Source organism: Panthera tigris, chromosome B1, assembly GCF_018350195.1.
Source record: "Panthera tigris isolate Pti1 chromosome B1, P.tigris_Pti1_mat1.1, whole genome shotgun sequence".
Lineage (NCBI taxonomy): Eukaryota > Metazoa > Chordata > Mammalia > Carnivora > Felidae > Panthera > Panthera tigris.
This window is the reverse complement of record NC_056663.1, coordinates 121,088,465-121,103,312: the sequence shown is the minus strand read 5'-3', so window position 1 is coordinate 121,103,312 and position 14,848 is coordinate 121,088,465. Positions and strand designations below refer to the sequence as shown.

The 14,848-nt window shown below is 43.4% G+C and overlaps 1 pseudogene; it reads left to right on the top strand.

Annotated features, from left to right (window-relative positions):
* Positions 1-13,525: 13,525 nt before the first annotated feature.
* On the top strand, positions 13,526-14,421 carry LOC102967022 (annotated as a pseudogene).
* The last annotated feature ends 427 nt before the right edge of the window (positions 14,422-14,848 follow it).

Below are 14,848 nucleotides of genomic sequence, written 5' to 3'. Positions count from 1 at the left end.
TATTGCCTCTCATGGCTGTATGAGCCACCACATCCAACACTAGGTCTATTGCGTAGAAGATACCCAATACTAACACCCGATATTCGGTGTTAACGGAATAGGCCCATTTGTTTTCGTTTCTACTTTTTCGGGAAGACTGTACATTTTGTTTCTCTCAGATTCAATTTAATTTTGTTAATCTTAAATTCATGTAATGAATATTAATGCAAATTATCCTTCTATCTATTTATAATGAATCTTGTAACTTCGAATTCGTTGCTAAAGTACACACAAATTCCCACCGCTATTTACAATTATACGCAGTGGAAAACACATTTAAGACTTTTCTTCCCTGATATGTGAAGGCACATGTCAGTTCCGAGATGCCTCAGGTTGCCTGTGGGCTCCTTTGCTGTTACCAGCATGTCAGTGCAGCCGCCGTTCAGATTCCCTGTTGGTCACTTAACTGATCTTTTTGGTTAGTAAGGGACCAGGACTACCCCCAGAACTCTGTAACCATGGTGATAAGATGCCCTATTTTAACTTTTCAACAGAAAAGATGAGATGCTCTTGCACTCTGTGCCTGTGGTTCCCAGTGGAATTTTCTGGAGCCATTCAAGCAGTTAAGCAATAGAATCAGGCCCCGAACAGATAATTACTTTTTTCCTTTATACTGGTCGCTTTCAAATTAGGGGTGGTGACTGACAGCGCATGCAGTCCATGACCAGCCAAATGTGAGGTCCAAGGTGAGCCCGGAAGGCTTGTCATTCTTATAATACACCAGCTGGGGAAAAGCTCCTCTAAGCCAAGAGGTTTACTTCTTAAATAAAACTGGAGTACTTACCAAAAGAACAACTGTGCGCGTTTGTATGTGTTGTGAAATAAAATTATTACGGAAGATGGATGTGCTTCTTGCAGAAAATCAAAGTGTTCGTTTAGACCGTGTTTTCTAATCAGAATTAGTCTTGGACGTAGTCGAAATGGGGCATAGTGTACCTTTGACATTTGGGGGGCACCGAGGAGGCACAGTGTCCAATATCTTCCCCTTTCTTTAGTCTGAAAATTTAACTTGCCAGAGTTTCTCCCTTTAAATGTTTCCAAGCCATTGTACTGGAAATATCTTTGGGAAAGTCATCACAGCAGAGGAAAGGCTGACATTTAGTGGCCTGTGAAATAAGACTGGTTTGTAGCCCTGTTTGTTTGGACTAAAGAGTGTTTTCTAGAACTTTTTAAGCCAACATTCAATCATAAGAAGACATCACATGAGAACCTACGCTACTCTATCTCCTTTAAGCACTACGGGATATGGCAAAACTACATTCTCATGAGACAGAAGCTACACTGCCACTGTCCTATTTAAATGGGCCAAGTCCTCTTGAATTTGTCACAGTGTCCATCCCTCCACATGTATTCAGCAATGCTTCTTCAGGTCTTCCTTGCTCATTTACTTTACACCCTTGGCTCCTGTAGGTTAAAGAAAGAACAAACAAACAAACAAAACCAAAAACAGAGTGAGCTTCAGTAATTGTGTCAATTCGGAGGCTGATGACAAGGCGTCCCCTCAGGTGTGCCTTCTTCTCTAAGATACTCTTAAGAACACAAAGACATTTCCATGCCCCTTCTCTTCCGTTGTTCCGCCTGCTATGGACCGAATGTTGTCTCCCACACCCCTCAAGTTTATGTGTTGAAACTCTAACCTCCAATGTGATGGTGTTTGGAGATGGGACGTTTGGAAGGTGATTATGTTTACGTGAGGCCCTCGTGATGGGATTACTGTCCTTAGAAGAGACCAGAGAGCTAGCTCGTTTTCTCTGCTGTGTGAGGATACAGCAAGAAGGTGCCTGTTGTCTAGAAACCAGGGAGAACGTCCTCACCAAGAGCTCTACCGTGATGGCATCCCGATTTCAGACTTCCAGACTCTAGCACTGTGAGAAATCAGTGTTTATTGTTTAAGCCATCCGGCCTATGGTATATTTTTACAGCAGCCTAACTGATCTACACACCGCTCGCCTTCTCTCCTTGGGCTATTATCAGAAAACATACGCACCACAGAAAACAAAAAAACCCGCGTATTTCTAGTGTATTTTTCTCAAACATTTATTCAAAAACTCTTATTATTTATAATGTAGCCTGACTCCACACATACTTACATACATACATACCACACACACATAAATGTGCCAGAGACACCCTACTTTTACTTGAGGCTGGCTTGAACGGAACGTTTGAGTTTTCTCAAGTTTTTGAGTGCCCCCTCCATTGGGAACACATTGTGGTTGTACCCGAACAGTGCAGCAAGACTGAGTTGAGACATGGAACTTATTCTGCAAAATTGGTTGGTATGGGAAAAAGTTGGATACTCGATTCCCAAACTTCACTCTCTGTAGGAGTGGCACTGTTTAGTTAAGAGTTACCTGGCTGTCATGTGACATACTTTGACTTAATGAAGAGCTTTATGAGGAGATGCTTCAGGAATGGGAAGGGAAAGGTGGGAGACTGTTTTCTTTCTTCCTTGGAAGACTTTAGAGTCTTATGCGTTTATCAGAGGCCCCTAATTCCTTCTTTGTCCAAATCTCTCACATGTGGAATGCAAGATTTATCTCATAATTTGCCATCAAGTTTAAAATGCAGATATCTGAACAAGAGTTTGTATGTGAACATCCTCAGAGGCATCCACACTTGAAAATATACTACTCACAATAAGCTATACGTAGCAGCCATGGGGGTACTTTTTTAAAACTAGGCTTCACACCCAGTATGGGCCTTGAACTCACTACCTTGAGATCGAGACCTGAACTGAGATCAAGAGTCGGCATCTGCTCAGCTAACTGAGCCATCCAGGTGCCCCCGCCAGTATCTCTTTAAGAGAATCTGCAGTGGGAGACACAGTGAACTGACAGCTCAGCCATTGTCCCCTTGGATTCATCCCTGCAAAGACGTGAGGTCACACTTCCCCCAGCTGCTCCCAGCCAATCACTGATCACTGTGGGGATGCCAGAGCCAGCTCACATTTGGTGTGGGGATGCCTCATTGGCTACATGAGATTTTCTTTTTCTCTTTTTAGTGTTTATTTTGAGAGAGAGAGAGAGAGAGGTAAAGGGAGAGAGAGAGAAAAGAGAGAGAGCTCCGTCTGGAGCTTGATCCCATGAACTGTGAGATCATGACCAGAGCCTAAATCAAGAGTCTGACACTTTACTGGCTGAGCTACCCCGGCAGTGGGTGGTTAAGACTTTCTAAGAATTGTGTTTCTCTCTGAGGCTCTTCCTGCCCAATCCCTTCTTTCTTCTCTTTCTGCAGATGGCAGACCTCTATCATGGGCTGAAGGCTCTCCCTGCCTTCTCTTGCTTGTTTCCCTTCAGACATTTCTTCCAATAAATCTCTTGTATCTCTCATCTTGTTTTGGCATCTGTTTCTCAGAGGATCCAAACTGACGCACTGTAAATGACTGATTATTATTGGCAGAGTCGAGAGGAATTATAAAGAAACATCACAGGAGGACCTGTGTGGGTGTCTTAAAAAGAGCACAAAATTATAAAAATGATAACCTTTCTTATCAGTCAGCATGAATATTATGTCTCCACATAGTGTGAGGATCCAAATAAATTTTAAAACAAGATTCTGGTTATTGTGGGCACCCGGGTGGCTCAGTTGGTTAAGCATCTGACTCTTAATCTCAGCTCAGGTCATGATCTCATGGTTTGTGGGTTTAAACCCCACGGTGGGCTCTGTGTTGACAGCGTGGAGCCTGCTTGGTGTTCTCTCTCTCTCTCTCTCTCTCTCTCTCCTCCTCCTCCTCCTCCTCTGGCTCTCTCTCTTTCAAAATAAAAAAATAAACTTAAAAATAAAAAAAAAGGTTCTGGTTACTGCTCTTTGGGAGTTGTAGTGGAGATCAAATCTAGTAGAGACCAGACATTCACTCATTAAATAATAACAGTAGATAATGCAATACACAGAAAAGGTTTTAGTGATGGATTGTCAATTGTTAAGTTTAATAAATGCTTTGAGTGCAGAAACAGGAGGGAGAGGCCACTTGGAATTTTAGAACTTTTGGGGAACATTTAAGATAGACTTCCTTTCTAAAAGCTGGATCTCATAAGTGGATAAGAGCCGGTTGCTTCCCTTATGGGGAAGTGATAATGTAGAAGGCTGAAAGAGAGTGGTTATATGAATATTGGGACAGACAGTCATCAAGCAATACCCTTAGAGCTGTGTTTCTCCAATGGGGTCTCAAGACCTCCGAGAAATCATAAGAATCTATAACAAATTGAAAAATACGCTCCCCCCCCCCATTTTGATGCTAATCTAAGAAATTAGTATCTGCATACACTTGGGATCCCCTGGATCACCTTCTAAATGAGGGCTGTCTCCATTTCTTTGCTTCTGTTTGTGTTCATAATTATGCTGGCCCCCAACAGTACCATTTCAATCATCACAGGCTGAGAAAAAACAGAAGCAGACTTCTATGTAAATGAAGCACTCTTGGCAAGGCCAAGTAGCATCATTTGGGCACTGAAGAAACGATCATTTCGTAGAACAGTAGTTTGAGTAGAGAAGAGTGGTGACAAATGACAAAACTGAGCCATCACCTAGCACAGGACAGTATATACATATATCACAAACTCAAAGCCATCATGTACTAATAGATAACATGTGGCAACTTAGATTGAGTAAAACGATTTTAATTTTCGTATTAAATTGATGTGTAAATTTGAATTTAGCGCTTTTTAGTGTTTAAGATAGAATTTGTAAGTTTGATGTGGCCTTATGATATAAAGTGTATGAGCTTAAGGAATCTATACTTAGTTGTTTTTTTTTTAATGTTTATTTATTTATTTTTGAAAGAGAGAAAGAAAGAGAGAATCTCAAGCAGGTTTTTTTTAAATGTTTATTTATTTATTTTTGAAAGAGAGAAAGAAAGAGAGAAAAAATCTCAAGCAGGTTTTTTTTTAATGTTTATTTATTTATTTTTGAGAGAGAGAAAGCCTCAAGCAGGCTCCACACTTAGCACAGACCCCGATTTGGGGCTCAAACACACGAACCTTGAAATCATGACCTGAACCGGAAATCAAGAGTCGGATGCTTAAGGACAAAGTCACCCAGGTGTCCCTATACTTAATTTTATGTACAAAGTGATTCACCTGTGAGTATGCCCAGCTCTTCTCCTGTCCACCCCCAAAAGGGAAAACTATTTGCTCCTGCTCCCTACCCTTCCCTACATTCCAGAGGAGGGTCTGCTTCTGAGCAGATACCTGGCAAAGGACACCAAGATGGGGGAAGCCCCGCTGGGGTGGGGGATACCAGCAGCCACGTGGGGGTAAGAAGAGCCCCAGTTTGCTATTAGCATCTACTTAATCCTTGAGCTGGGTGCTTCCGTGCACTGTGTAAACACCTCAGCCATAGGAGGGGTCTTCAACAGGAACTCTGCAGTGAGAAGAAAAGGGCCGAGATTCTTGGTAGGAGAAGCAAAGTGCACAGAATAAGGAGTAGAGAAAGAAAAAAGTTGATAGGTTTGAGGGAGTAGAAAGGGAGTTTTAGGAGATCATGTTAAGAAAGAACATGTAGAGAAATTTGAAGAGGCTAGAAAATTTGGAAGCATGTCAGAGAAATTTTTCTGGGGGTTATAAAGAAGATTCCCTCAGTGTTTCTCCTGGAGTCACAGGTAAAGACTGGACTCCCGTCAGAACTGTTTGTGTTTAAGGACACGTGGGAGTCCTCAGGGGTGGATCTTTTGAAAGTCCTGTCTTGAGAGCTGCTGATATCCTGGCTCCTCCAATTATGGACCAATTAGGTTAAACTCAAGGATATCTCTCAAGGACAGACATTACATTTCAAGGGAGGTATTGAGAAAGGAAATGTTCTTTCAAGTTAAAAGGCACCCAGCCCTCATCCAAAGTCTCAGTTGCTATTATCTTCTGAAGTAGAGGAATTAGCATTTGATTTCTCTTCTGCCTTGCCGTGGGGTGGGCAGGGTGGAGCTTACCAGAAAGAAAAAGGAGATACATCAGTCTGCTCAAGCTTCATAAATTCTTTAGGGTCACGATTCTCCCACTGCATTAGCTAAATGGGACTTCATGGTAGTGCTGGGCTGCAAGAAGAAACCTATGCCAGAGAAGACACGCAGCCGCCAGGTAAAGTGCAATTAGCTGAGCATATAAAATATAATTCGTGTCCTGTCGATCGTACATCTCAAATAGCTCTTGCAGCTGGCCCATTCCTCTCCATCTCCACCCCTTTCATCTCCTCTCCGTTGTTAGAATAGTTTTTAACTGGAATCGTGCTTCCAGGAGGCGTCTTTTCCCCATTTGTTTATATCCACTCACTGAGCTTGTCTATTCCGTGCTGTCATTGGTGGCTCACTTCTTTAGACCCTGCCGTGAGGCCCCACAGCCTCTGCCTCTGTCCAGTGTATAGCCTAGTGGGGACAGAGACGTTAAACGGGTAATCATTCAAATATTGAGTGTGTTGGGCTTCTGGGATCTCATTACAGAGGAAAGGAAAGTCTGGGAGTGCAGAGAAAAGCTTCCGGAGGAGCCCAGAGGGTCTTTAATCTGAGGCCAGAAGGTTGAGGAGGAATTCACCAAGCAGAGGGCAAGCCGAGGGGTGTTGGCTCAAGAATGCCCCAAGTGGAACACCGGGAGAGGCTGAATGATGCCCAGGAAAAAAGAAGAGACTAGCATTTAGGGGCCAGGTAGGTTAGGTAAGTTAGCCTTCAGGCTCAGCTCTAGAAGGGCCCTGTAAAAAAAAGTGAAAATTTGGTTTTTTATTCTAAGGGCTGTTGGAAGGCACTTGAGGTTTTTTAACCCAAAAGTGGTAAGATTGGCTGCAGAGTGGGCAATTCATTGCACACCGTAGCTAATCTTTTTAGAGTGCAAGGTGATTACGTCACTCCTGTTTTAGTAAAAGTTTTAGTGACATTTTATTTTATTTTATTTTTATTTTATTTTTTAATTAAAATTAAAAAAAAAATGTTTATTTTTGAAAGAGGGAGAGAGGGAGACAGAGCCTGAGTAGGGGAGAAGCAGAGAGAGAGGGAGACACAGAATCCGAAGCAGGCTCCAGGCTCTGAGCCGTCAGCACAGAGCCCGATGCGGGGTTTGAACTTACGAACTGCGAGATCATGACCTGAGCCGAAGTCAGACACTCAGCCGACCGAGCCACCCAGGCGCCCCTTTAGTGACTTCTTAATGCCATCAGAATGACATCTAAATTTTTAATAAGGTTTGCCAGGCTTCCTGCTACTTTTCCAGGCTCATCTTCGATTCCCTGCCCCTGAAGGGCAATAGAATCTGCCACCCCAGAATGTGCCTCTTTGGCATGAAGACAATTTTGAACTAAAGACAGTCAAGGCCCCTTAACTGCCTGAAAGGATTTAGATAATGATTTTAATTGGAAATGGGATGAAGTCAGAGGTCGAGCATCAAAAGTCGAGAACTCAAAGGAAACTGAGATGGAAAGTTTGCCTTAGGCTTTTGAATTCCCTTTAAAATGTAACATGGTTACCTTATAATTTACTTGCAATCATATTGGCTCGAACTTGAAGGGAGAGATACAGGAGGCACAGAATCTGTAAGATGTCATAACCAAAACTGGGCATCATTTTCCTCGAAACCGATTTTAGTCAAAGAGTTCTGGTGTTTAAGATTTTTTAAATCTAATTTTAAGAATGCTATACAGGTTATATTCAGGCACTTGATGTTTTTGTAGATCTTAAAACACTCTCAAGGGTTAAGAAAATACACGGCTTATCCTTATCTCTTACCTTGTACTGCCATCCTGTGGCCATTTCATTTTCTAGTTTACAAATCCATTTGCACAACCTTATTTTCTGCCCTCATTCCAGATTATGTTTTCAGATCTTATCAGTTCTCAACCAACATAGATACGCTACAATGTTAGTAGTACAATATTTAGTAGCGTTTTGCATTTTGCAACAGTAAGATGTCCCATCAGGCAGTAGTATATACTATCATGCAATTTTAATTCTGAGTGAGCTTCCATTCAATATTTTCTAGAGAGCTTTCCTCAAATTTCTTTCCATCCTTCCTTCCTGATCTGGCCTTTCAATGGATGCTTAGGCAGTAGCAATTTATTGTCTCAAAGACTGACTCCCTGGGTTGTCACTCTCTATTTGAAATACTTACAGATACTTTCCATTGGAACCCGGCTTTGGATTTCCTTTCCTGGATCTCCCCTCATCTGACTTTGTAGACTTCTAAGTCCCAGTGCCCTCACTGGTGAGATGACAGGTCTAAGCAGGATCAGGCATGGCATGTACCACAGAATGTGCTCATGTTCTTCTGGCTTGTGACCATCAAATTCTGCTTCTCTGTGGAGAAGTGGGGGGTGTGGAGGCTGAAGGGTGCAAAGGGCAACTGCTGTCCCAGGGGTTCTTTGTCTAGAAGTAGATTTGGCTTATCCAACCAGGAGACTGATGGCACACACATTCCATGAGAGCAAATTTTGTTCATGCTGTCTACCCAAGACCGTTAAGACCTAGAGTCTAGCCCAGTAGGAGATAAGTCTGAGAAATAACAATGATAATGGCTAATATATGGAGCTTTCATTTACACCCTGAGTCTTGTTCTAAGCACCTTATATGCATTACCTCATGTTTTAAGCAATCTTGTGAGTAGAGGCCATTAGCATTCTTATTTTACCAATTAAAACCCCCAAATTTAAAACATCACCCAAGGGGTGATGTTCCTGTCAAAGGCAAAGAAAAAAGGGAAACTGTTGGGGGGCTGGTTTGTGATTTTAATTAGGGGAATTAAGGAGGCCTCATTAAGAAGATACTTGAGTAAAGACCAAACGAGGCAGAGGAACCAGCCAGCCAGGCAATTTTCTCATGACCAAGTGTATCAGGTTGAAGGAATAATCAGTGCAAAGGCCCTGAGGCAGATCTGATGGGTTAGTGAAAAATTAAGGAGACCAGTGTAGCTGGAGCAACAGAATTAAAAAAATAATGTTTATTTATTTGAGAGAGAGAGAGGAAGAGAGAGAGAGAGAGGGCACATGAGTGAGCGTATCCTGCACAATCTGGGGAGGGGAAGAGAGAGAGAGGGAGAGAGAATCCTGATGTGGGGCTTGAACTTAAGAACAGTGAGATAACGACCTGAGTCAAAATCAAGAGTCAGATGCTTAACTGACTAGGCCACCAGGTGCCCCTAGAATAACAGAATTTGCCAAGGGATCACATATAGGGTGAAAGAGAGAAGCATCAAGACAGATGCCATGTTCTTTGCCCAAGCAACAGTCAGGATGTAATGTTCATTTACTGAGATGGGAAGAATGGAGGGAGGTGCAAGTGTGGGGCTAGGGTAGGTTGATGGAGGCAGGGTAGTTGCTGCGGGCAAGGTCAAGACCTCAGTTTTGGACAGTTGCCTTTGAGATGCCAATTAAACATCTGTGGTGAGATGTTGAGGAGGCCTTTATTTTATTTTATTTTATTTTATTTTATTTTAATTTTTAAATGTTTATTTTTGAGAGAGAGAGAGAGAGAGAGAGAGAAGGTAAGTGGGAGAGGTGCAGAGAGAGGAGGACAGAGGATCCCAAGTGGGCTCTTCGCTAACAGCACACAGTTGGATGTGGGGCTTGAACTCACAGACGGGAAGATCGGGACCTGAGCCGAAGTTGGTTGCTCAACCGACTGAGCCAAGGTGCCCCGAGGAAGCCTTTGGATATGAAAACCTGGAGTTCAGGGGAAAGATCCAGGCTGAAATGGAAATCAGCAGTAGCTGCTATTGAAAACCACGAGACTGGGGCACCTGGGTGGCTCAGTCGGTTGGGTGGCCGACCTCGGCTCAGGTCATGGTCTCGCGGTCCGTGAGTTCGAGCCCCGCGTCAGGCTCTGTGATGACAGCTCAGAGCCTGGAGCCTGTTTCGGATTCTGTGTCTCCCTCTCTCTGACCCTCCCCCGTTCATGCTCCGTCTCTTCCTGTCTCAAAAATAAATAAATATTAAAAAAAAAAAAAAAAAAAAAAGGAAAAGAAAACCATGAGACTGAAAGAGATGGTCAGAGAAGTGAGTTTAGTTAGAAAAGAGAAGGGACCAATGCTCAGATGTCAGGGAGATGAGTAAGCATTCCTAAAATGGTAGCTGCTGGCGTTATTATCATAATTTCCCCCAGATTTCCTTATTTGAGGGCCACCCCTCACTCCAGCTCTCTGGTTCTCCAGTAAGGGGCCATTTGGAAAAATCCCACCTTGTGTCTTTCAGTTTCTCTCCAGGACAGCACTTCCATTGTAAACACTGCTTCTGGCTGTGGCCACCCATGTGGGACACACTGCCTTTTCCTGACAACGCCTCCCATTCCAGCTAAAATCAAGGTACCTTGCTGCTTTTAGTACCTGGCTGTCTACTGGGGAGAGTCCCTGCCATCCCCCTGCCCGTCCTGACGCCATCAGCCCTCTGCCCACCCTCTGTCCTCGGGAGCAGTCTGTCATCTCACCTTCAGGGTCTGGGGTATCTGGTCTCGATCTGACAGCTTCTTCCTCTCTCTGTACAGGGAACAAGTCCCATGGAGTTCACATTGCTTTTTCCTTTTACCATTGAGACTCTTTCTCTCCCTCACATTTTTTTTTTTTAACGTTTATTATTTTTGAGACACGGAGAGACAGAGCATGAACGGGGGAGGATCAGAGAGAGGGAGACACAGAATCTGAAACAGGCTCCAGGCTCTGAGCTATCAGCACAGAGCCCGACGCGGGGCTCAAACTCACGGACCGCGAGATCATGACCTGAGCCGAAGTCGGACACAACCGACTGAGCCACCCAGGTGCCCTTCTCACATTTAAATTCATATTGATTTTCCCCAAAGATTTGGACTCTTTGGTTTGGAAAACCTTACTACATGTTTCTATTTTTTTAACTTAAAAAAATTAGAAAAAAAATTTCATGCTTATTTATTTTGAGAGAGAGAGAGAGAGAGAGAGAGAGAGAGAGAGAGAATCCCAAGCAGGCTCTGCACTGTCAGGACAGAGCCCGACAGATATCACAAATTGTGAGATCAAGACCTGAACTGAAGTCAAGAGTTGGACACTTAACCAACTGATTCACCCAGGCATCCCTTTTTAACTTTTTTAAAAAATATATTTTTTATTGAAGTACAATGAAGATAAAGTGTTATATTCTCCTCCTGTGCATGACATAATGATTCAACAATTCTGTACATTACTCAGAGCTCATCGAGGTACGTGTGCTCTTAATTACTCCCTTGTATTTATTTCCCCCACCCACTTTTGTCTTCATTTTTAACTCTGAATTGTAACATCATATCTCGTACAATGTAAATAATATTAATAAAATGGATACTTTGTACCCACCACCCAACTTAAGAAAAAAACATTCTGGTGACTCCGATGTCCCTTGTGCCCCTCCTTTTTTTTTTTTTTTTTAATGTTTATTTATTTTTGAGACAGGGAGAGACAGAGCATGAACAGGGGAGGGTCAGAGAGAGGGAGACACAGAATCTGAAACAGGCTCCAGGCTCTGAGCTGCCAGCACAGAGCCCGATGCGGGGCTCGAACTCATGGACTGTGAGATCATGACCTGCTCCGAAGTCGGCCGCTTAACCGACTGAGCCACCCAGGTGCCTTGTGGCCCTCCTTAATGCTGCCCTTTCTCCTCCCCACTTGAGGAAACTTGTGCAACATATTCCCTTGCTCACCTTTATAGCGATGTGGGATAAGGGGTTTCTTCTAGGAATTAACACCTTTTACCTTTAGTGAAGATCTGGAAGGGACTGTGGGAAAGATGGAGGAAAAACCACTAACCAGCCTTCTGAAGCTGCGTGCGGATGGGCCCGCCAGCGTCTCAAGGAGAGGCTAAGAATCCGGGCCACCGAGCAGGGCTGCAAAGAGGCAGCTGCAGGAGACGGTGGGAAGGGACGGCCTCTGCGAGGTGGTCCCTCTTCCAGTCCGCTGTCATCAGCCTGCAGTTGGCCGAAGGGCCATCAGTGGATAGAAGGGCTGACAGCTGCGGAGAGGAGAGGAGTGTAAGTAGGAACCCAGCACCATCGCCGCTTTTGACTGCACGTGCCTTCCAAGAAAACGGGGTGCTGCTCCCCTTCTGCCTCCAGTATCTTATTTAAGTTCCTCTTTTGATCAGGTTTGACCTCCAACCACATAGGGAAGGGAACTCTGGGATTTGTAGTTTCTAGCTTAGCCAGACTGGCAATGGGATTTGTAGTTTCTAGCTTAGCCAGACTGGCAATGAAATACACTAGCGCTGCTGCCTATGAGTGAATCCTAACACTCAGTATTGTTGAGTTTGGGCTGCACTTTATTATCACGAACCATGCAGCTTAGTTTTTTCTACGACTTGCTTTTGTCTTTTCATTGGGGTTGTTAGCTTTGGTTTTTGAGATTCCATCCTGCTGATCTGTTCGCTTTTAACTACTATAGACAGAATTCCAAAGTATGAATATATATATGTATTTTATGTATCCATTTCAGAATTAGATATTTGGGTTTTTTCTTTTCAGATTTTGCTTCTATGAACAATGTTTCCATGACTATTATATATGTCTCCTTATCTGTAAAAGTTCCTGTAGCACCTATACCCAGGAGAGAAACTGTGAGGTATAGAATATGTTACGTGCAGCTTTATTACATAGTGTCAAACTGTTTTCCACACGGATTGTGCTCCCACTGGCAGTGTGTGAGTGTTTCTGTTGCTAAACATCTTCATTATGAAGACACTTGACATTGTCAGATATTTTAAAATTTGCAAAAGCAAGGAGGCATAAAATGGCATCTGATTTTGGTTTCAATTTTTTTTTTGACTTAATTATGAATGAGACTGGACATCTTTTACATATTTTTTCACCATTAGCATTTCCTCTTTTATGAAATAACTGGTGTATCTTTTGTTCTGCTTTTTTTCCTTAGAAGAGTTCTTCAGCAATTCTGGATAACAATCTTTTATTGATTGTTTATATTGCAAATATTCTTTCTCAATTTGTGGCTTGTGATCAGTGTGAGTCATTTCTGCTTTGCTGCTCTATTTTATTGACCTACCCCTGTTCCATTTCTACACTGGATTGTCTGGTCATGTTCTTTCTAGTGTCTTTTGATGAACTCCTGGAAAGCCCAAATTTTAGTGTGGTAAATGTGGCCTTCCTCCCCAACTGCTTGGTGATTTGGGGTCTTGCATAAGGAATCCTTCCTTTCATCCATATTGTAAAATATTCTATATTGCCTTCTAAAGTTATTCTGGTTTTGCCTTTTGCAAAGTGTTTAATTTCCCACAGATGATGTGATACATGCTCCTTTATAATTGAGCTTCCATATATGCATGAGTTTGTTTCTGGCCTCTGGTCTGTTCCATTGGTCCTGACATGTGCAAGGACAAGTGTCCACATCTTGTTCTTCTTTAGCATTGCCTTGGCTTTTCTTATCTAAAAAAGCCATTTGCTTTTCTGCATAAATTTAAAAATCAAATTGTCAAGTTCCCCCAGAAACCTCTGTAGTGATTTGTGTAGAATTAGGGGACAACTGAACTCTTTACGAACTGCTCTGCCATCTCCTGCCTCCTCTTTCCTTTCAACATGACCAGTGCTGTGTCCTTTGTCGAGGACTTCCTGGTGGGTGGAGTGTCTGCGGCCACCTCCAAGACCCCTCGGTAGCACCCATCGAGAGGATCAAGCTGCTGCTGCAGGTACAACATGCCAGCAAGCAAATCACCGCAGATAAGCACTACACGGGCATTATAGACTGTGTGGTTCGTATCTCCAAGGAGCAGGGAGTCCTGTCCTTCTGGTGTGGTAACTTGGCTGACCAATATCATCAGATACTTCCCCACTCAGGCTCTTAACTTTGCCTTTCAAGTTAAATACAAGCAGATCTTCCTGGGTGGTGTGGACAAGAGAACCCAGTTTTGGTGTTACTTTGCAGGGAATCGGGTCAGGTGGCGCCTCTGGGGCCACGTCTCTGTGTTTTGTGTCTCCTTTTGATTTTGCCCATACCCTTCCAGCAGCTGACATGGGCAGAGCTGGAGCTGAAAGGGAATTCAGGGGCCTCCGTGACTGCCTGGTTAAGAACTACAAATCTGATGGGATTAAGGTCCTGTAGAAAGGCTTTAATGTTTCTGCACAGGGTAACCTCATCTACTGAGCTGCCTACTTCAGTATCTGACACTGTAAAGGGAATGCATCCAGATCCCAAGAGTACTCACATCTCCATCGGCTGGATGATCGCACAATCCGTCACAGAGGTTGCTGTGTTGACTTTCTATCGGGTTGACACTCTTTGTCGCCGTGTGATGGTACAGTCAGGGCGCCAAGGAACTGATATCATGTACACAGGCATGCTTGACTGCCGGAGGAATACTGCTCATGATGAAGGAGCCAAAGCTTTTCTCAAGGGGGCTTTGTGCAATGTTCGCAGAGGCCTGGGTGGTGCTTTTGTGCTTGTCTTGCATGATGAAATCGAGAAGTTCACGTGAGTTATTTCCTGGCTTTTTCACCCTGTGAGCAGGCATGTTGTAGTGTATAACACATCTTGAGCATTCTTGACAGACTGTTGGCTGTCTATTTATCAATGGCAACTATTGACTGGTTGGAAATGGGAAGCAATACTATTCATCTGACCAGTCTTCTCCTAAAGCCATTCCCGTGATGATGGGACTCAACTGTCATTTTTTCAGTCACTCCTGATAAACAAATTTGAAGAAATAAAAAAAAAAATCTGAAAGAACACAAGAGAAGTCTTTACAGACTGCTAATCTGTTCCCGCTGAACCTGTTCTTCTGCTCATGAGCTCATGGCTGCCATCTGAAGACTCTCTCACCTTTCTTGGCACCTAGTTTTGGCCATGTGTGGTAGAGTACTTGCAAACTGATTGCCATAATTTCCTTCCCTGTATCCACATGT